We start from the raw sequence: 22,225 nt of genomic DNA on the forward strand, positions 1-22,225 counted from the left end.
GGGAAAAGGGATAGGACAAGGGGTAATGGCTTCAAACTGGAAGAGGGGAGATTTGGATTAGATATCAGGAAGAAATTCTTTGGTGTGAGGGTGGTGAGCCCCTGGCCCAGGTTGCCCAGAGAAGCTGTGGCTGCCCCATCCCTGGAGGGGTTCAAGGCCAGGTTGGACGGGGCTTGGAGCAACCTGGGCTGGTGGGAGGTGTCCCTGCCCAGGGCAGGGGGTGGCACTGGATGATCTTTAAGGTCCCTTCCCACCTAAACCATTCTATGATTCTATGAAACAATATTTTCCACCCAGTTTTGTAAGAGTATCATGTGGAGAACAGATACATTAACAGATTCATTCTTCAGAAGGCAAAAGGGAAGCAAAAGGATGAATCTGGGGCCACACTCAGGTGACTATTTTTGGTGTCTGAGTTTGCTGTCATACCTGTTGGGGCATTTTGGGATGAGAAAGTTAAGAGTAGTTAAGACAAAGCTCAATCCATGGCTACCAGACTGCAAAGGAGAAGATAAATGGCCTTAATAAATTTTTGGTGCAGACAGCTGTCCATGCTCCCACTGGCCATCAGTCCCAGGAGTCCTGGACCATGTCAGTACCAGTGTAGGGCACGAGCTGGTGTCCAAGTGATGATGGGACATCTCGAGGGGCAACGCAGGGACCGTTCTCGTGGGTGGAGAGGGTGCGTCCAGGCTGTCCTGGAGCGGAGGTGGAGAGGTTAACTAACCCCACGCCTGCACGGCGCGTGGCTCCGCTTGCCCTTTAGCGCTAAGTGCACTCTCCTGGCTTCCGTTTTTGTTGTATCTCCCGCTAATCCTTCCTCTCGCACGCCTCGCGTAATCTCCTCAAGCCTTTGCCCCCATTGGTTGGCCCTGTTTAATCCTATTACGGGGACTGCTATTTTAAAAGTTCGGCTGAATGACGCTCCAAGCCCTGCCCCGTGTTTCACCTGTTTCTGAGGTTTGCTGAGAAAATCACTGACCCCTCGGCAGCTCCGGCAGCAGTTCACTCCGGGTGATGTGTTGAAATACTATTTCCAAGAAAAAGCCTAAATCCCCTGGCTCTTCTTTAGCCCTTGCTCAACACAGCCACTCACGGGGCGCTGGTCCTGAGAGACTTCTGCACCACGGGGGAAATAATGGAAGAATTTGATCCTGCACAGTCATTTTAAGGCTGGTTTACATTGCTACTGGGATGGGAAAGAATTAGGTATAAATACAAATCAGGATCTCTGATCTCAAAACCCATCCTAACCTATTATTGCGTTTCAGGGTAGATCTGTTCCCATTGCATGATTTTTCCCCCAAATTGGAGGGGGCCTGGCTTCAGCTCAGTCACATCAGCTGCTGCACAGGTTACATGGAGGTGAAAATGGGGTGACATCGCATTTGGAAAGCAACCTCTGAACCTCTTGCCCTTTCCTGCGTGCTGTATGGGATGTCATGAGACAGAAAGCCAGGAGACCTGCGCCCACACCTTCTGGCTTAGCCCTGAATTTGGGCATCCCACAGGCTGCTCTCAGCCTCCCGTTCGCTATCTGAGCAGTCGGGGATATCTTATTTCCATTTCAAATAATGCACAGGCGCTTGTAAAGACCTGTGTAGGCACAAATCTCACCTAGGTGAGGCTTGTTTGGAGACATGAAGTAAAGCCTCCTCATTACCAGCCGCTTCTCTTTCACATACTTAATTACGAACAATTCTCAAGCCCCCAAAATTTCCATCATAAAAAAAACAATCTGTATTTGGAGGTTGGGATTCGTGTGAAAGGAACTGCTGTCGTGTCCCACGCACACTCCCTTCCAAAAAGCCCCTGACTTCTACCAGCTCTGCGTGCGACAGAAGTGAAACATCAACTGCTTGAATCTCCCTGTGTGTTCTTCAGCTAACGACTGATTTCCAATGCAAAAATAAAACCCAAAATACTCACCAAATTTTCCTCCCACGTTGACTAATTTTCTGCTGACATTGCTTACTTTTTCAGATTAGTGATACTGAAAATAGTAAAACTTCTAATCACATAATCCAAACAAGACAGGTTTCAGCTCCTCTTGTTATAGATTTTCCTTCTGGTCTCTCATTAGAACCTGAATTTTAACTAGTTTGTTTGCTGGAAAGTGATTTCCTGCTTTAAAAACTTGATTTGATGCTTATTTGGGCTCAGAACGGTGTTTCCTCATTATCCGAATCCTTCTTCATGTAAATAAACTGACCCGTGGTTGGGAACTGCTGCCAGAAGAATTTCCTCCAACAGCAACAGCAAAGACATTTTCCAAGATAACCTAAACCAGAGCAGTCAATCCCGCCCTGGCCAAGCCCATGACATTCCCAGGCATCCCGTATCTGTAACTCAATGCCATGTCCTCTCCCACCCTGTGAACCATGCAACATCCCACACCCAGCTGCTGGAAACCCAAAGCAAGGCTGGAAACCTTCTCCTTCAAGTGTGGACACCAGCCGTAAAGCTCTTCTAGCTGCCTCCAGGAGCCTTCCATTGGGCTCAGAGACACGAGTTGTCCCTCCGTGCAGAGCCATGCAGCTTAAAAATAGGATGAATATATCATCGGTCAAAACATGCTATAAATATTAAACTCTCGGTGCTGCCTGCTGACACACTCGGCTCAGCTGAACCAGCACAGCGTGGCGGGGTGGTCTTCATTTGCAGGTCCATGCCCCACGGTGCCACAGCTCAGCTGCAGGATGGCAGGATCCCAGCCTAACTCCCAGGTATTAACAGTTCTCCCAGAGCTGATTTCTGATTTTCTGCTCCTATTTGTGGCATTCGTCAGGCGTTAGGGGAAAGAAGAGAGCAGGAGCGCTCTGTCTGCTAATGAGCTCCTTCCCTCTCTCATCTTCTCTCCGCTTTCTTCTCTCTTGTCCCACCAGAGAATCCAGAAAAGCCAAATCTAAGAGGTCCTGCGAGCACTTGAGCTGGAAAAAGATGATGCCTCTTGCCATTAAACATGGATCCCTTAGCAGGAGAAACGCTGCACGCAGAAGACGAGAACCTGGAGAGACAGCAAGGTCCAAACACACCTCCCCATCCTGTTGGGATGGCACCACTTTTCCCTTCTGTGTCACTACAAGTCATTTACAAGTCACAAAAGAGCACTAATTGCAGATGATCAAGGTTGTGTAAGCTCATTAGCATCAACGGTGGCAAACACCATCTTTCCTTTTTCTTCACTGCTCACATGATTGACTTGGGCGTTCCTTCTTCCACAAGCACAACGCTGCTCATGGGCATGGTCCTTCCTCGGTTGGACACAGCTCCTGGCCAGGTTTTGACCCAGCACAGGCACTAGAACAGACTGCTTCATCTTAACGTATTTTCCAGAATTTTTTATACGCACGTTGCAAATGTCCCCCAGACATGCTACGAGTTACCATGCATGATTTCTGGGCATGGACCAGGGCCAAAGCAACCAGCATTTTGCGAGATCGAACCTAAGGAACATTACGCTTCCGCTCAGAAAAATGAAAATATGAATAAGCCTAATTCTAACTCAGCTTGTGTCGCAAACATCTCTTTGCCTAGGTACAGAAGGAAGAATAAATTAGAGTCTCTTCTGCTTCAGGAACCGGCACTGGTGATTGAATTCTGACAGCCAAACTCAGCATATGGCCACAGAGGCTGGAAGAAGCAGAAAGAAAAGAGATTTCCATTTCCAGATGACCTGAAGCAGAGCTTAAAGCTTTGTAGCTATAAGGGGGCTTCTTTGAATTCAGCTGATGTGGAACTATGGGGGACAATCACCAGGAAACCCCATGATGTCTTTTTAGCATCATTTCAAACTCTGACGTCATCAAGCTTCCCAGGCCACCTGCTCTTAACCCATCGTGAACCCAAAGCGAACCCAAAGCGCTTGGCAAATTGCCCCAAACAAACGTGCCCACCCCTGTGCAGATCATGCACAGCCGTGTTGCCATTCCTGCTGGAGCAGCAGAAGAGGAGATGCCCAACAATAACTTGATGATTCTATGCTTTCTTCTAGCTTAGAAATGCTTTTCTCATTTTCCATATTTTCAGTGTTTTCCCCCGTCACCACCTTGCAATTTCTCTTTCTGTTACACAGCTTCCCCTGACACCCTCCTCTTGGAGGACATGCCCGCTTATAGTCCAACTCGCAAGCCATGCCATGGACCTGCTCCTGAAACACCTCCTGGCGATGGAAATCCCAGCCAGGAAACTGAGATACCAAAGAAGATCTTAACTGCATAAGCAGGGTGAGATTTTGAAGATTGTCATCTGAATTTTACCATTTTGTATCACTCTTTAAAATGAAGAAGTGTCCTGACAACTGAGTAGGGGAGTCCAGGTTGTATTCAGACCCTCCAGCTTGAACTTGGAGGAGCCCCGTGATGACTCACCCCCGTCACATCCATGTGTCAGCGCCTTCGTAATACCTGAATGGGGACAAATCAGAACAAAACTGGAGAAAACTGGAGGGGGACTTTTTACAAGAGCTTGTAGTGATAGGACAAGAGGTAATGGCTTCAAACTGGAAGAGGGGAGATTTAAATGAGATCTCAGGAAGAAATTCTTGACTGTGGGGCTGGTGAGCCCCTGGCCCAGGTTGCCCAGAGAAGCTGTGGCTGCCCCATCCCTGGAGGGGTTCAAGGCCAGGTTGGCCGGGGCTTGGAGCAACCTGGGCTGGTGGGAGGTGTCCCTGCCCAGGGCAGGGGGTGACACTGGGTGGGCTTTAAGGTCCCTTCTAACCCGAACCATTCTGCGATTCTATGATTTTATGAAAATCAGCTTCAGCTGTATCTGTTAAGTGGATGGAAATTACTATTTTTTTCTCTTTTGCATCATGCACAAAAGCCTGGAGCAAAGGAGCATTTGCCTTGTTGCAGAGTGCTCTGCACATGATGCTCTTCTTCAACCAGCTGCTCCCTCGCTGTCACCAGGCTCCGAAGGAAAGCTCCTAGGAAGGGATGACAAAAAGCTGTGACTTCAAAAGAAAATGCAAGTCTTGCAAGACAACTCGCAGAGCCCACAGCCGTGTCCTGCGTCTCATAGTGCTTCTGCCAGTGGGAATAAGATGGAGCCACGGGCAAAAAAAAAACACATTAGCAAAAGATGGGGGTAATAATGTAAACCTAAACTAAAAGAGGGGAGATTTAGACTAGATAGAAAGAAGAATTTTTTTACACTGAGGGTGGCGAAACCCTCGCCCAGGTTGCCCAGAGAGGTGGTGGCTGCCCCATCCCTGGAAACATTCCAGGCCAGGTTGGACGGGGCTCTGAGCAACCTGCTCTAGTTGAAGATGTCCCTGCCCATGGCAGGGGATTGGACTAGATGCCCTTTGAAGGTCCCGTCCCACCCAAACCATTCTATGATTCTTTGAATGTACGCATTAAAATATGGAATATAAAGAACTTTACCATGAGCTAGTGACCATGGTCCACCCTGAGGGTAAGAAAGGTGTTTCCATTTCCCTGCCCCACGGGGGCCCAGTGTCAGCACTGCTATACCCCTGGAAATGAGGTTGTGGTCACAGCTGGCTTCAGCTCTGGCTTACTCCTCCTTTAAGTCCCTTTTACGCTGCCAGTATGGAGTAAAACCTCCTGACCACATCTGGTGCCAGGAAGAAGGGTTTTAAAACACCATGAATGAAAACAGCACAGCTAGAACAAATACTTATTTTTTTAAACCCAACCACCTCAAGGTCAGGAGGTGCTGAGAGACTCACCACCACCAAGTGACACCATAACCAGGGGCCTGAGCTGCTTAAAAATTCACCTGTTTATGTGAGGGACCACCAAAGTCTAGTCTCATGGAGGAGGTCAAAACATGGCACCTCCATCTCCACAGTGAAGCTTACACGGCACGCAGCGAAATTTCTGCTCCTCCGCGCTGGGATCTGTGGTGGAGGCACAAACACCTTCATGGATTTGCATCCAGGCTGGCTAGTGAGCACGGTGGGGTTGCAGCGTGGGAGACCAGCCCCAGCAAATTCAGCTTCCCGTACGTGCCCAAACCCTTCACGGCAAGTAAAGCACGAAGGAGAAAGTTAAGGGAAGGGGGGATTTCACGCTTGCTGTAGGGCTTTCTGGAATATTGCAGTGACAGGGGAAAATGAGGCAAAAAAATCTATGTTTTGAAGAGCACAAGGGATATACAGCTTGTGCTGAGCCTCGGGGCCAAGAGGAAGGTGATCACCGTATACCATAGACCAGACCAAGGGTGATCACCGTATACCGTAGACCAGACCAAGGGTGATCACCACATACTGTAGACCAGACCGAGGGCTTGCTCGAGGAAACCGGCACCATTTCTGGGAGAAAAACAGCATGCTGTGCTATAAAAGCTCACTGGGGGCTTGCAAGGTGTTTACGGGAGGGCACGGTTAACAGCAGAAGCGAGTGCTGGTATTTAAAGTTTGGCTGTAAATCGGTTAAATAAACAGACCTGCTTTGTCGGGTTTGTCTGTGAGGGGTGTGACGCGAAATCGCGCTCAACAAACGAATGGTGGAGGAATAAACCTGTTAGAAGGAATTAATGTTCTTCACACCAAGGCTGCGCGTTTCAGAGCTCCTTCCTGCACTGCGAGAATTGATTACCAGAGAAGTAAGCATTACCAATCATGTAAATCTCAGATTAGACTGTTCGATCCAGCTGAATTATAGCTGCATAACCCCCCCCCCCCCACCTCTTTAAGCACCTGAAAAAAATTATAGCTCTGGGATAGATCCTGCCATTAATTTTAAGATGCTTTAAGGAATCTGTGCATTACAACTCCTTCTGATTAGCCTTGGCTATGCAAGATTGGCCTGATCAATTGGAGACGGTTGTGTATAGATTTTCAGATTTATTTCCACGTTGAAAGCAATCCTCGGGTGAAGCAAATCACTCCGCCGAAAAGGTGACTCTCGAATCATATCGCGTGCTCTGTCTGGCGGAGGCTACGTGCCACGGTCGTTGTCATCGTCGTCGCCCCCCCGCCGGCTCCCCGTTCGTCTGCTGGGCTCAGCATTTTCGCGCTGGCGCAGTGGTCAAGGGAGGGGAGGGACCGTTTCTGCTTCACGCAGTGGCATCCTCCCCCCCCATCCCGAAAAAAAAAAAAGCGGCCCCCGGGTCCCCCGGGGTGATGAGGTGAAAGGCATCAGTACAGCAACAGAGCACCCAGGGCGATTTGGGGTTTTCCAAACCGTATCGAAGCGCGGGGTCAAGAATGGTAAAATATTCACGGGCGATCCGGTTTTCCTTCTCCGGTTAATTGAGCCAAGATGACATTGAAGTGGGAAGTGGAATAAATATATGCAAGAAGTCTTTTCGCAAAGTTATTTAATTCACCAGAAGGGACACTTAAACATACAGCAGCACCTTATTTACATGGAACTACTCTTTATGCATCCTGTAAACATCAGAAGCAATTTCTAATAAATTACAATCCAGGGAGCAGCAAATCAACAATATCACCTGAGTTGCTTAAACGAATTCATTACAAAATATATTGCCTTTTTCCCTGTGACTTCCTTCAGATTGCATTTGAAAGCATTATTCTTCCGAGTTTTCTTTTCAGGAGAGAGATATATATATATATGTACAAAAATATCTCCAAGCAAGAAGAGATTATATTTTAAACTTTATTGCCCTTGACCTCCGATCTCTTTAGTCTATTGTGTTACAGCTTTTCTGGTATCGCCATCGCTGGTGACATCTAACAACAAACAGCCCAAACAGCAGGTACCAGCTCATTCAAATTGAGATCACAGATCCGGCCATGGAAGAGTTTGAAAAAGAAATCCTGAAAATTTCTATAACCGCTGGGCTTCTCTTTACCAGAAAGGATGTTCTCTGCGAAGTAATAGGAAAATGTAATATTGTTTGCCAGTTTAATTGGATGTGCTCCTGCCCTATTATGAAAGAGATTGTCTCTTGCTGACCATGTATAAAACACAGGGCGAGAGCTGATGCTGGTCGCTTGAAGTGAAAAAAAAGAAAAACCCAAACCAGCAGTGATTTGAGATGATGTGACAGCGACTGGGACGTGTTCTTGGCCTCCATCTCAAGTGCAGAAAGGGACTTTGAAAAGAGGTTCTTCAGGGTGGACGTCACTTTGGTGGAGGACAGCTGCCCCATGCCCAAATCTCTGCCTTCTTGAAAATGAAGTCCAAGGCAACCCCGATACCACAGAAAATGAAGTCCAAGGCAACCCCGATACCACAGCTCCTGACATTCGAGGTTAGTGGTGGTGGTGCCCCTGCATCCCGCTGCTGCTGGCAACGCAAAGATCCATCACAGAGAGGGACATGGATTTGGGGGGTACCACAGAGAGCAGAGCGAGAGGCCCTGGAACGCTGTTCTTGCTCACCCTTCACAGCCCCAGCCACTATTTATTATGACACCAGGAGCTGGAAGAGCAGAAAAGGGAATCTGGGCAGAGATGATAAAGAAGTGGGTTCATCCACGGCAGAAAAGCCTTGTCCCAGCGGCCCCGCAAAGCTCTTGTAGGCTACGAATCGCCGGGTGGAGAGGTTCAAGTAGCTGCCGTCTGCCCTGCTTTCTCTCCCTTCATTTACGGAAAGGCATGAGAAATATTTCATCCTCTTTGTTGAGACAGTTTCCTTGCACTCAGGAAGGCGGAACAAGTGCATTTATGCTCTCACTCCAGGACTTGCTGATGGCCGTGAGAGGCAGCTGGGGACTAGGACAGGGCTTGTTACGGCTTCAGAAATTCAGCGGTGAAGTGCCTTTGCGTTGGGTGAGAAGAAGGAGAGCTCGCTCATCAAACAGCAACGTGCTGGCTGACCTTAGCTCCCCTCCAGAGCAGCCACAGCTACAGAAGAAGGCTTTCTGCCATGGTGAGGTGGTGTTCCTAGGGTCAAACATCCCTTGGGAGGTGTGGAGCTGCAGGTGGGTGAAGCCCAGGAGGACACTGGAAATGGGGGAAGGTGGAGAGAGCTGCCTTGGGGGCACCTTGGGGGTTGCAAGACCCTGGCTTCGGTGGCCACCTTGGGGGTGTCCTTCCAGCAGAACATAGGAGCTGAAGCAGAGTAAAGCATCAAGCTGAGCTGCTGAAGCAGCACAGGCTAATGAACCAAAAATGCCCCATCCCTGACCTGAAAAAGCTGGACCACTCTGTTTCTCATCTCTCATTCACCCTGGCCAGGACCAGAGCAGATACACAGACCCTTTGGGACGAATTACGGAGTCTAGCTATACATTCACCAATAAATAAAGCTGTGCTGGAGCCTCTTTCCTTGGCCGTGAAGCCATGTCTTTGGGGTGGGGGAGCTGTGACCATGGGGGATCTGTGCAGTCTCAGCCTTTTCTGGGTGTCCCCAAATTGCTGCTGGCTTCAGAGACGCCTCGGAGCAGGTCTTGGCACTGGGCCACGAAACAGCTGAAGTTTGGAGAGGTGAATCCCACCCCACCAGGAGCAGAGAGACCTGGGTGATGTGTAAGCCTTGCTTCCCTTCTATCAAAAAGTTAAAGCCCATTTTATTATTTTTTAATAAATTAAGTCATGCAGAAGGGTCTAGCTAGGGATTTCTCTGGTGTGATGGTGTCAGCAGAAAGCCTAGCCCATGCTCCACAAGGCTGTTGTAAATTCAGAGCTGTTCCACCCAAGAGGGTCCTTCTTGGTTTCTTCACCAATAAATTGCCTTCCCTAGTCTCAAAAAGGGGGAAAACCCTGCCTTTTGGTGCATCTCTGCAGCCAGCCAGCCCTTGAGACAAGAAGGAAGACTTTTCCTTGCACGGGATTATTCCCTTGGCCAGACTTACCGTGGTAGACCAGTCCTCTGCTCACCTCTCCGGTCCCTGCACCAACCGCGCGTGTTGGCGTGTCTCCTGAAATTTGTAAAAGGTGCCGCTTGTTCCTCCAGTCTATAATATTTGCTATGAATTGTTGCGTTTCATTAATGAACTAGATAGGATTGCCGGCGGTTCGGTTAAGGAGAAGACCAGCCGAGGCACGGTCAAAGAGGAGGGCCCAAAGCGTGCTGACGGGGCTCAATTGTCGGTGGGCTCCCTGGGCCACCCTCGTTAAGGTGCTTCTCCTCCCCATGCCTCAATTCCCCATATGCAAAATAGGGCTGATTCCCTGCCCTTTACTCAGCGTGGGAGCCTTAATTAAGGTTTTTTGAAGAAGCCCTGGGAAGACCTAGGACGGGGAGCGGCTTTTGCCGTATCCGAGCAGGCATCCTTCCAGGCCTGGACCGGCGGCGGCAGCTGGCTGCCGTCCAACCTCCCTCCTCTCCCCGCGCCCCGGGTTTGTTAACATCCCAATCAATAACACCACGACAGAAAACCCAGCTTCAACTTTTCTCCCTGGGTTCAGCTGCAGCGCAGGGTTGGGTGTTTTATTCCCCTCCCCGGCCCCGAGCTCGCACCCTAAATCCTATTTTTTCCAGCTCCTTTGAGGCCCGCTGGGAGGTATTAAGGTATTATTATTATTCCCCGTTGCTGCGGGGAATGGGGGGAATGCTAACGAGGGAGATGCGCGCCCCGTCCTCTCCTCTAAATCAGCTCATCTTTGCATACGCCACCTCTCCCACCGCTGTGAGCTCTTAAAAATAGCAAATTGCAGGTTGTTCTTCCTTTCTTTGGGAGGATGACCTTTAGGGTTCTCAACGCGGAGCTCTGATGGATAAAGAGACATTTATTTTCCAAGGGGAAAAAAAAAAAAAAAAAAGGAAAGGAAAAGAAAGCTGCGATTCTCACGTGATCACGTGGCGTTAGGAATTGGACCTTTAGGGAAAAAAAACCAGGCTGTTGAGGACCTTGATAAATTTAAGAGCTGCCAAGTGCCCGCCACTGGACCGCGGATCCGTCGGGAACGGGTTGGTTCTTGCTTGCAGGAGCCAGCGGGATGAGGGATGCGGTCTAAGGCGGGCTGGTGCAAATATTATCCTATTAATAATCAATAACTGCTCGCCGGGCGAGATGATTCAGGCCAGATTGGTATATAATTGCTATTATTGTTATTCCGGTTTAAAACCAGTTCCTCTTCGCTCCTGCCACAAGCGATCTGGAGCGATGTATTTTTAATTTGTTCGCAGGCACGGCGCAATCCATCACGCGGCGTTACACGCCGGCTGGAACCAAATGTCAGCGCCGAGCGGCGAAACATTTTTGTTATTTAAGTTACTGTATGCTAAGTTTATGTTGATTGCTCCGAGTATCATCTCCGAAAGTTAACTAGCGTTAAAGTGTTGATAATGTCCCACTTTCGCAATCATATTTGCATAGTGCACAACAGAGTTTAGCAGAAAAAAATTAGCTTAAGTGCTGTTTTTCATCAGCCCTGTCAGTCTCATACTGTTTGCTTCATCCCGGTGCACGGGGCATTCGGTGACAAATGGTTATGACATTTTTCATCGAAGCATTACGTTATGATACAATCGTCGTCTTTTGCCTCATGGCTGCATCCTCGCCACGCAGCGGGAGAGGGGAGGGGACGGAAACGGGGGCAGAGGAGAAAGAATTGGGATTTTTTTTTTTTTTTTTAATTAAAAAATATATTTTTTTTTTTTCAACCTCTCTCCCTTCCCCCCTGCCCGAGGCGGCCTCGCCAGAAATATTCCCGCGGGCAAATGGAAAGCATCCTGTTCCCATTGAAGCCGGCGGCAAACGGCTGGATGTACAGGACCCGTCTACAAATAGGGGCGACCTCTCTTTGTTCGGGGCTCGGCGCGGCAGAGCCAGGACCACTGTGTCACCAGAGGCCTTCTCCTCCCTCCCAGCATCCCAGCATCACCGCAACCTGCCTGAAATCCTCCATCCCCCGCCTCCTCCTCCCCGCCCCCCCACCCCCCGGCCTCCACCTCCGCTTCAGCCCCAGCGAAACGATGCGGAATCCGGCTTTAGGTTTCTACGGCGGCGATATTTTTTGCAAAAATAATCAAAACATTTCCTCGGCCTTACCGGCTCAGGAATAAAATCCCCGGAGTTGAGGAATAAAGCAGGAGTAAGAGATCTCCATAGCGATTTTGGTTGGGTTTTGTGGCTTTTCTCACATCCCCCCTCACACACACACACACGCATCCCAGTTATTTTTCATTTTGGTTTTGTAACTGAATTTAGGAGAGCGATTTATTCCTAACCTGCGTCAATCAGAAGTTTTAACCTGCGTTTGGCGGGGTTTTAGGGTGGCGATTCCTCATTTCGGGCTCCGGCTTCTGTTGTGCACGGCGAGCTTTACACTTCTACGGGTAAACACGGGGATAATAAAGCCCGGCGTTATCACGGAGCGTGTTTTTAGCCCCAGCACCCCCTCCATACGTTAAGTAATTCGTCCTTATTGCCATTAGGAATTCAGACGCTATTTTACGGAGGGGGAAGGGAGGGATGTGTGCAGAGCGCAGCTCGGATTTTGCAGATTTTTAATTTTATTTTTTTTTTTTTTAGCTGGTTTACTCTCAGAAACCTCCTGGAGAAAGGTTTGAAGGGAGCTTTATAGGGGGAAAAAAAAAAAAAAGGGGGATTTGTAATGTCCTTCGGGCTTCTCCCTGCTAACGCGCAGCTCTTCCTGCCTGCCCTGCTCTCCGGGCGCGCGGCGCGGCGCAGGGCACGGTCGCCTTCGCGTTAATAATAGCCCAAGAAAAGCAGGCAATATTCGTGCTTAAAGGCACTGAGTTATGTAGATCCTAATCCTCGCGCCGCAGCAACGAAAGACAAGCGGATATTTTGCCCTCGCAAAAACCAGATCCTGCGGTCCAAATGCAAGCCGACATATGGCAAAAACTGCCTGCAGCCCTGCCCGTTTACAGAACTGTTTTCGCTCGCGGATAATTCATTAAAAATCATTTCAGGCCGCCTGTACATACGTAAAAAAAATATTTGCTGGTGTAAATTTCAGTCAGGAAGGTATTGTTTGGGATTTTTTTAACTCTTCTCCTTTTTCTTTTTTTTTTTTTTTTGGACAGCTGATGGGGTGGGGGTGGGGGGAAATAATCCGAAGCTCCATGACGGAGACAGGGGAAAGCAAAGGTATGCCTGGCGTTCGTCCCGCCATGTAGGGCAGGGTTGGCTGGGACGGCTTTTTCAATGCGCTACCTGAACCCTCTGCTGTTCCCTGCCCGTGGAATCCGCGTGTGGGAACCCCAGGCGAGGCAGGCATTTCTATTGAGGCGCACGGCACAAAAGGGAGCGGGAAAGTGCTTTTACCTGATGCCGGGCTCTCGGGCTGACCTATAGAACAATAGGAGCCAAGATAATGTATACGCCGGGAGATGTCCCCCTCAAACCGAAGCCGCGGGATTTCAAGGCCGTCGCCGCCGTAGCAGCAGCGGAGCGGCTCGGAAAAGAAAGAGCAAATTCCAGCAAGGCGAGGCGAGTTTTGGGGGTTTAAATCCCCTTGGCGAATAGTCATAAAATGACGGAGGCACAAAACGGGAAGGGGACAAGTGACGCCACGGGGGTTTTGCGGCTCCCAAACGCCGGCAGCCCGGGTATATTCCTGAGAACAGCCCTGAAATCTCACTGCTAACCCCCACGTTTTATTCTCAGAAATACATGTCACCTTACCCTAAATGCTTACCAGGGCTCCAGCCCGGCGTTACATCTTTCTTTTTTTTTTTTCTCTGTGCTTACTCTAATATCACTTGCTTAAATATGATGCATTATTTTAAACCCTCGGCTTGGAGACCTTTAGGTGATTTCCCCCCGCCCCCCGAGGAAAATTCAGAAATAAATCACGGAGTACAAGAGATTTGGCGTGGGTTGTTGGGGTTTTTTTTTCTCCTTTACAGCCAGTAGATTAAATAATATTATTAAAAGTGTGGAAGGGAATAAGCACTCGGGATGGGGATCCGGTCCATCAGCTTCCCCCCGCCACAAACCCCTGTAGTGAACAACACAGGAATATTTGGGGGCTTAGAGAGAGCTGCTCTGGGAGGAGCTGGGGGGGGTAATTAATTAAGATGAAATGGCTACATGGGGCCGGGGCGGGGGGGGCACACCACGGGGTTGGCATCCCACGCCTGCGCCCAGCACGGCGTCGAGGGGAGGAAGTTTGGGCCCGTTTCCCGTGGAAATGGGTGCGACGTCGCGCGCCGCCGAGCAGGAGCCCGCTGCCTCGACGGGCGATTTTCCTGTTCAGCTGAACCTGAGAGGGAGGGGAAAATAAACTCTCGCTTCGCCATCGGAGCGTCTGCATCGAGAAAGCTTCTCCTGCTCTATTTATACGCCGTATAAATCCGTCTCCAGACTGTTACCATAGATAACGGAGTTTTGCTTCTGCTGTTGTCTCTAACAGCTTCTTCCCCCCCCCCCCCACTATGTTTTGTGCCATTCCTACCTATCACCTCACTGAGTAATTCGCCCGGTTTTAAAGCAAATCACAACTTGGGAGCAAACCGGGTTTCTCAGGCAGAGAGAGATTTTTCATCCCCCCCCGCCGCCCCCCGGCCTTTTGCTGGATTTTACTCCCGATTCTCTGCGTAGCCCCAGAGAAATCCTGCAGAAAGGGGAGCTATAGGTGACCAATCCCAATCCATACTGAACCTTCTCTCGCAGTCTCCAGGAATTAACTATTTAGGAGGTGAGCAGCCGGCGTCGCACCCGAATAACACGGCGATGCCGATGCTTTCCGCAGAAACCATCATTAATTCTCCGTACGGAGCTTCTGCGGGAGACGTTGCCACGGGCTGGGATTTTTAGTGGAAATAAATAACTCCCATCAACGCGGCGGGTCCCTGTTTCCGGGGGTCAGTGGATGCGGAGTTTCCCCTCCCAGGGATGGGGAGTTAATGGGATTTGTAGCTCCTGGTTGGGGGGCGAGGGGGGTTAATCCCTTCCTTCGTGTATATCCCCGTTAAGCTGGTTTAGGTCGTGTTTAGAGTTAAAGTTTTTGGGTACGGGCTCTGCCCGTCCGTCTGCGCAGAGCCAGGCACGGGGCTGAGCTCCGGCTCTGAGGTCTTCACCTCCCAGCACCCACAAATTCAGGTGAGACCCATTGAAAAAAAAAAAAAAGGAGGTTTAAATTTCACCAAAGCGGTGAAAAAGCTCATAAAGGCTTTTAGAAACCCGTTGTCGCTCGGGGAAAGCTCCCAGCGAGGCCCGGAGCCTATTGTTTGCTGCAGCGTGATTTATCGTGGAGCGGGTCGGGCAGAAAAAGGACTTTTGCCCCCCGGCCGGGTGCTGAGCACCCACCGGCAGGGACCCGTCCCCCCCCGAGTCACCGCTGCCATGGGCTCCAGCAGTCCTTAAGCTGATTGTCGGGATGTCGCTTTGGGGTTTGGGGTTGTTTTCTGAAGCCCATCGTCTTTGAGGAGCCATCCCGCCAAGCGTTAAATAGCCTCACCTGACCTCCGCCAGCAAAGCAAAGCCTTATTTAGGGCCATACATCACCTCTACACCGTGTCCTGCGGCGCTGGAGGTGGAGCAGAGAAGTGAAATGTCATGGGGAAAATCAAAAAAAAAAAAAAAAAAAAAAAGCAACTCTAAATCCATCCGAATTTGCCTTGAAACCAGCACATCCAGGCGATCCCAACCGGGGCACGCGGCAAGGCCGGACACATATGCCGTGCCATATGGAGCGGCGCCATTCTGGTCAATCGGATCTTTAGGAGTTTTTATCGTTTAATTTCTTAATGTGCTAATAGTGCAGAGGGAGGGAATGGATCACGGGTTAAGTCCGAGGATTTATGTTTTTAAGGGAAGCGTAATGTGTTTTCAAGGGGGTTGGAGTGGGCTTTCAATACCGCCGGTAAACGTGGGAGTGGGCAAGAGTGAGCTGGAAAAGGCCCTGAGAGATCCCTTTGGGCATTAATCCCGCGCAGATTTATAGCGTGGCTCCCCAGCCCCCGTGTGAGCGGGCTGAAATTCGGGCTGAAAATCCCCGTGTCCCTTTAGCCACGACATTTTGCCCAGCTTTGAGGGCCCCGGGCTGGGTTCGCATCGCCAGCTGCCCCCGTGGTCTCCAGCAGCGCCTCCATCTCCACGGCTTGGCTCCATAGGCATCTCCCTCCCATTCGAAGCCACCAAGGATGGGCGGCAGAACGTCCCCGAGGCCCCTGGTCCTCAGTTTCCCCCACAAAAAGGGGAATTTGCATTTATCTCCTTCAGGATTGCCACTTCGGCTCGACTCTCCTGCCGATTCCCAAAGCGCTTTGGGATCCTCCGAAGGAGGATGTTACCGAGAGATAAAGCACTGTGAGTTATAAAAAATACATATATAGCGGTAATTTGGGAGGGATCCCGAAATTACAACTTTTTAGCTCCAACCAACTTACCTCCCTTGCAACACATAGGTTTATTTTTAAAGTCAAAATAGCTCAGCCCTCTATAAATCTCTGAGACAGAAAACCGAGGAGGAGACAGATAAATAACGTGACGCCGCGACCGGGTGCCCGGCGCGGTCCCCACCGGGCAGGGGCTGAGGCCGGGGCGGCCGGTGGCTCCAGCTGCGGCGTGAAGCGCGGCGGTCCCAGAGGGATGCTCTGGCTGTTGGCTTCTGTCAGCGAGACCTTTAAAATCTGCGCTATACGGTCTCTTATTTGAATTGCAAACAGTTTCGAGGAGGTATGGGAGAAGTTGTTCATTCGGGCTAAATCAGGGTTGCTTTTTAACCAAATAATATCGTGTCGTGGGGTTTTTTTAGGGGGGGTGGCATTACAAAGGGCAGGCGGGGAGATTTTTGTGCCCGGGCTGGTGACTCTCCTGGACAATTTTCGACATCTAATTTCTAGCATTTCCTTGAAAACTCCTCACATTTGGCGCATTAGATGAAATATCATTAACGTAATGGGAACAAAATGGTACTAGTGATGAACAGCACGAAGAAGAAAGGGCCGCGGCTCTCAGCCGGCTCGGCACGAAGATTTCGAGCGTGTCGGGGGGGGCCCCCCCAATGCGCACAGGGCCCTTCTGCTTATTCAGGGCCGGATGCTTCTACCCATCTCTGAACACACACACACACACACACACGGACTGTGCTCGGGGTACGGACCGTGCGCTCCTGCTTCCATGCGGCTTTTTTCTCAGCAACTTCTAGGCCTCGGTTCCGGGGGGGGGGGGGGGAAGGGAAAGAAAAAAAAAAAGAAGGGGAAAAAAAAAAAGCATGTATTTGTCTTCATGCTATGGGAAGGAATATACATGCGATGCAGCACGATACGTAGCTGAAATGATCTCGATGACGGCAACGGTGGCCGCCGCGGCTTGTGCAAAGAGATGCCAGGAGTGGGCACATGCCCTTGGTGCGAAATCCTCGGGCGAGTAATAAAGGTTTTCCTGCCCTCGGAGCCGGCTTTGGCCAGGGGTTTGGGCCGGGTCACGCTGAGCAGCGCCCCGACAAGGTTACGGGGTCTCACAGGGTGCTCAGTAAGGACCGGTGACGCCGGAGATTTACCGATATCCCTGGATATAGATGTATAGGTAGCCACAGCGCACGTTTCCTATCGCCGGTATCCATCAGGACCTTACCATAAACAAAAAAGCACGCTCTTCTCCTTGAAATTCACCTTGAACGCGGTGAGATGGGGTGGGCTTGCTGTTTGGGTGTTTTTTTTATTATTTATTATTATTATTTATTATTATTATTATTATTATTACTTCCCCCCCCCTTTTTCCTTGACAATTGTCAGCAGAGAGGCTGCAAAAAGAAGCGGAGGAGCGGCTGCGGGCGGCAGGCAGCCCTGGGAGCTGTCAGCCCCACGCCACTGCAGTGATGTCAGCCGCAAAACACAGCCACTGCCACCCCCAGCCCCCCCACACACACACACACAAGTCGCAAGAAGAAGAATTCATAATTACAGTAGCGTAGCCATGAAACCAGCAGTGGGGGGGGGGGGGGGGTAAAGAAAGCGAAGCCTCATCCAAAATTGGTCCTTTATTATTTTTTTTCTCTCTCTCTCTCTTTTTTTTTTCTTTTTTTTTTTTTTTTTTTGCGAAGCTGCACCCAGCTCTGCAGCATCCTTCCTCCGCAGCGGGGCTGGGGGAGGCCGGGGGGGGGGCGGGGGGGGACACCAGGGGTTTCCCCCCCCACACCCCCCCACCCCCCCGCCCCAGCCATGGCTCCCTCCGCCGGGTGGGGGGTGCGGGAGGCGGCGGGGGGGTGGGGGTTTGGGGGGGGGGGAGCTGGGCAGGGCTGGAGGCTCTTTCCCCGCGGGTCGCTCCTTGTTTTAAAAGGCAGCATTTCTGCGGACAACACCCGGAGCATCTCTGCGGGAGAGGGGCTGGGGGCGAGGGCTGCAGCCGCCTTGTTTTCCGCGCACGGAATCAGCAGCTGTGATTTTTTTTTTCCCCCCCCTCCTTTTTTTTTTCTTTTTTTTTTTTTTTTTTTTTTTGGCTGAATAATCCTTTACGGGGGGGGGGGTGGGGGGTGCGGGGAAAGGAGGGGGGGAGGTTGGGGGAGGAGGGAGGGAAAGTGGATCAACATCACCGAAGGAGGACAGCGAGCAAGATTAGGGCTGGCTAATGATAAATGAGAAGGCGCCGCTGACAGCTCCGCTCTCCGCGCAGCGCCCGCCCGGCTGCTCCGCGCTCCCTCCGCGCCCCTCCGGCGCCCGCTCCGCGCCCCGCCGCCGGCCTGGCTTTATCCACCCCCGCTCCCCCCACCCCCCTGCCTTTCCCTTTTTTTTCTTTAATATTTTTTTATTTTATTTTTTTAAATATATATATCATTTTCACCTCTCCTCCGCATAGCGCGGAGGTGGGCATTCTCCCCCGCCCCAAGCATCTTCCGCGGGATTACGCGCCTGGCCGCGCTGCTGCACCGGCCGCCGGACGGAGGGACCACGCAGGGGGTATTTCCTTCGCTCCTCTTATCGCCGGGGGGGGCGGTTTGGGGTTGGGGTCGGGCCGGGAAGGGAGGGAGGGGGGGACACACACACACGACACCCCCTCAGCACCCCACGGGGGATGCAATGGGGGCTGCCCCCCCCCCGCCCCCCTTCCTCCGCGCGTTTGCTCCCCCTCCTTGAAAGGCTGGGGCGGGGGGGGGGCGGTGAGGGCAGGGAGGTTTATCCATCCTCCCCCCCATCCATCCGTCTCCCACCCCATTCATCCATGCCCCCCCCCCCTTCCTATCCATCCCCCCGGCACATCCATCCCTCTCCCCCCCCCCCACACACACACCCCCCCCATCGTACCCGGGTGACCTTTCGAATCAAAGCCCGGCTCGTACCTACCAAGGTGCATTGGCCAGCAAGGGCTTGGGGGGGGGGGGGGGGGGGATGTGATGGGGAGGGGGGGGGGGCGATGCACCCGGGCTCTCCCCCTCCCTCTGCCTTTCCCCCTCCCTCCCCTCCCTCCTCCCTCCCTCGCTGCTCCCTCCCTCCCTCCCTCTCTGCTGCATTTTGCATGAGCTATCTAGGTCATTAGCATTTTAGCGTATGCAAGACTTGACAAAGCTGATGAGAAGCCAGATGGGCCCCTCTCCTCTTTTTTTTGCACCACTTGGGATCTGAGCGAAAGGATTGACTGCAGCAGGCGAACGGGGGAAGGTTTATCGCGCTCCTCCAGACCCCCCCCGTTTATAGCAGCGCGGCGGGGCTCGGGGAAGGCGGCAGAGAGCGGGCAGCGGCGGGCAGAGACGGAGGGCAGGTAACGGCCCCCCCCACCACCACCCCCCCCCGCCTCCCCGGCCCCTTCCCGGGGCAGCACCCCACACCCTTGGATCGATTTTATTTTAGAGAGAGAGAGAGAGAGAGAGAGAGATTTATTTTAATTTTTTTTTTTTTTTTTTTCCTGGGGGTGGGATGGATTTTTATTCCCACCGGGAAGGGCGCGGGGTGCGGAGAACAAAGGCTGGGCTCCGCGGGGGCGGTGGGCTGCGCGGCCCCTCTCCCACCACCCCTCCTTCTCTCCCCCCCCCCCTACCACCACCTTCCTCCCCCTTCTTTTTCCTTAATAATTCCCCCCTCCTCTTATGATATCTATTTTTTTTTCCTCCCGAGGAAAGGCCCCTCTCTCCGTGTTCACAGCGGACCTTGATTTAAATGTCCATACAATTAAGGCACGCGGTGAATGCCAAGAACGAGGCTGACCAGCATCGAGGCCGGAGGCGGCTCCGCGGCTCTCCGCACCCGCGGAACCCCCCCCTTCAACCCCCACCCCCCCCAAACCCCCCCACCCCCCCCAAAGCCCGGCCGCGGGGCGCGCAGGCAGCGCTGCGCACCGGCGCAGGTGGCACCCGCAGCGCGGGGGGGAGAGAGGGATGGAGGGGAGTTGGGGGGGGGGGGATGTAGCGTCTTTTGGGGGGGATCCCTGGGAAAAAAATGGTGGGGGGGTGTCCCTGCGCGCACACGCGCCCGGGGGCTGAAATGCGGAGCTGTCACTCGGGGGTGACCCGCGGGTGGGCCCCGGGGAGGGGGGGGGGGCCCGCGGCTGCTGCCCCCGGGGCTGCTCCGCTGCCGCCGCTTTGTGCTTTTGCCTTTTCTCTCGCCTTTTCTCCGCAGAGCGATGGGGGGTTGGTTTGTTTTGGGTTTGTTTTTTGGTTTGGGGGTTTTGGGGGTTTTTTTTTGTTTTTTTTTTCTTTTTTTCTTTTTTTCCCCTGCTAAAAAGCAAGGGCAGGTCTTGGGGTCACCGGGGCTCACGCTGCTCCCCCGGCGGGGGCGGGGAGGGGGGGGGGGATGCTGGGGCAAAGCCGCTTTTTTTCTTTAATTTTTTAAAGCTTTATTATTAATTTTTTTTTTTTCCGGTGGCTGTTTGTGTGTCTTTCCCCTTCACACCCCACACCCCCCTCCTCTACTTTAATCCTTATAATTTAAATCAAAAGTGCCGGGGAGGCGAAGGGGGGGGGGGGGGTTAGCGCTGTGTCTGCAGGGCGAGGCCGGGCGTAAATCTCTTGGAGGGATAAACATGTCATTTGTTCCCTTTGTATGGTAATGCTGTGTGTGTGTGTGTCCCCCCCAACCCCCCCCCCCAGCTGCCCCCCCGGCAGCTGCCCCGGCCATACATCCTCCCTACAAAAGATCCCAATTACCCATCGGCTGCCTCATTATACCCCTAACACAGCCCCGGCGAGAGGCGTGTGTGTGCGAGGAGCCGAGGGGAGGGGGGGGTGGGGGAAAGGAGAAGGGGGGAGGTGGAGGAGGAGGAGGAGGGGGTGGTGGTGGGGGGGGAAACCAGCACCTGAATTATTCAGAAAATAAAATAAAATTCATAGAAGCTGGAGGCCCGGGGCGGCGGGGGTGGGGGGGGGGGGGCGGGGGGGGGGACGGAGGGATGCTGCGACCCCGCGGCCTAACGCGGAGCGGGTGCCCCCGCAGAGCCGCCTGCTCCGCTTCCACCCTGCTTTTATATTATTTCCCCCTCCTTTTTCACGTTTTATTATTTAATTTCTTTTTTTTTTTTTTTTTTTCTCCGCCTTTTTAACCAGAGGGGTGCCCATCGCCACCCCCCCTGCCCTCCACCTCCTCCCATCCCTTCTCCCATCCCTTCCCCTCTCTTTGCAGCCGGAGGCCAACCTGCCCTGCATCCCTCCATCCCTGTGCCCAATCCGCTGTCCCAGTGCTCCCAGCAGTTGCCTCGCACTGAGCAAGGACAGGCCTTACTGGAGGGGATGGTCCCCCCCACTCCATGGGCCGGCTGCAGAGCTGTGCCCAGGCTGGCAGGAGGGGGGGGCCTTTGATGATGGTTTGGGGGGGGTCCATCTCTCTTTGCAGCCCTGCGCGCAGACCCTCGCTTCTGGGACGGTGCCCATGGGAGCATTGACAGCAGCTCGGGGTCCCTGGGACGCCTCATTGCACCCCAACCCGCCCCCGGGGTGCTGCAGGTATTTGGGGGCAGCCCCCCCCGGGCTTGTAGCTCGGCTGGTGCGGATGCCGCAAGGAGTCCGTCGGGTCGTGCCGTGCCAATAAAGGTCTTTCGCTGCGGGCTCCCGCATCCTCTCCTTTGTTCGCCGAGGTTTCTCGCCCGTCTCTTCCAGCAGCGGAGGCAGGACCCCCACTCAGCACTAGGTGGGAGGGGGGATGAATACTAAAATCCACCCCAAAATAAAAAACTCAGCCTTTCAATTTGGCAATGCCACGGTCGCCTGTGCAGCCCTGGGCGGGCGCCTCCGCATCCTGGACCTCCAGGAGAGTCTGAACTGCCAGAGGGTTCCCATTTAATGAATAAAAGGGGGAAAAAACCCAAGAGATTTGGGGTCCCTTCTATTCGGGATTGCCTCCATCCCCGCAGGTGGGTCCCTGCCCTGCCACACTATGCGCCGAGCATCCCTCTGCAGCACCGCCGGCCCCAGCAGCACGCAGCCCTCACCCGGAGAGCCAGCGAAACGGCTTTTCCATTAACGAGCTGCGGCACGGGAGAGAGAAACGAGCTCTAAATA

General features: G+C 52.5%; 1 long non-coding RNA gene across 1 annotated transcript; it reads left to right on the plus strand.

Moving 5' to 3' along the window:
- The first annotated feature begins 19,044 nt into the window (after positions 1–19,044).
- On the plus strand, positions 19,045–21,772 carry LOC134513666 (uncharacterized). Its single transcript, XR_010070486.1, has 2 exons — positions 19,045–19,497; positions 19,856–21,772. It is a non-coding gene; the product is annotated as an uncharacterized LOC134513666 (long non-coding RNA).
- The last annotated feature ends 453 nt before the right edge of the window (positions 21,773–22,225 follow it).

This window comes from Chroicocephalus ridibundus, chromosome 3, assembly GCF_963924245.1.
Source record: "Chroicocephalus ridibundus chromosome 3, bChrRid1.1, whole genome shotgun sequence".
Classification (NCBI taxonomy): domain Eukaryota; kingdom Metazoa; phylum Chordata; class Aves; order Charadriiformes; family Laridae; genus Chroicocephalus; species Chroicocephalus ridibundus.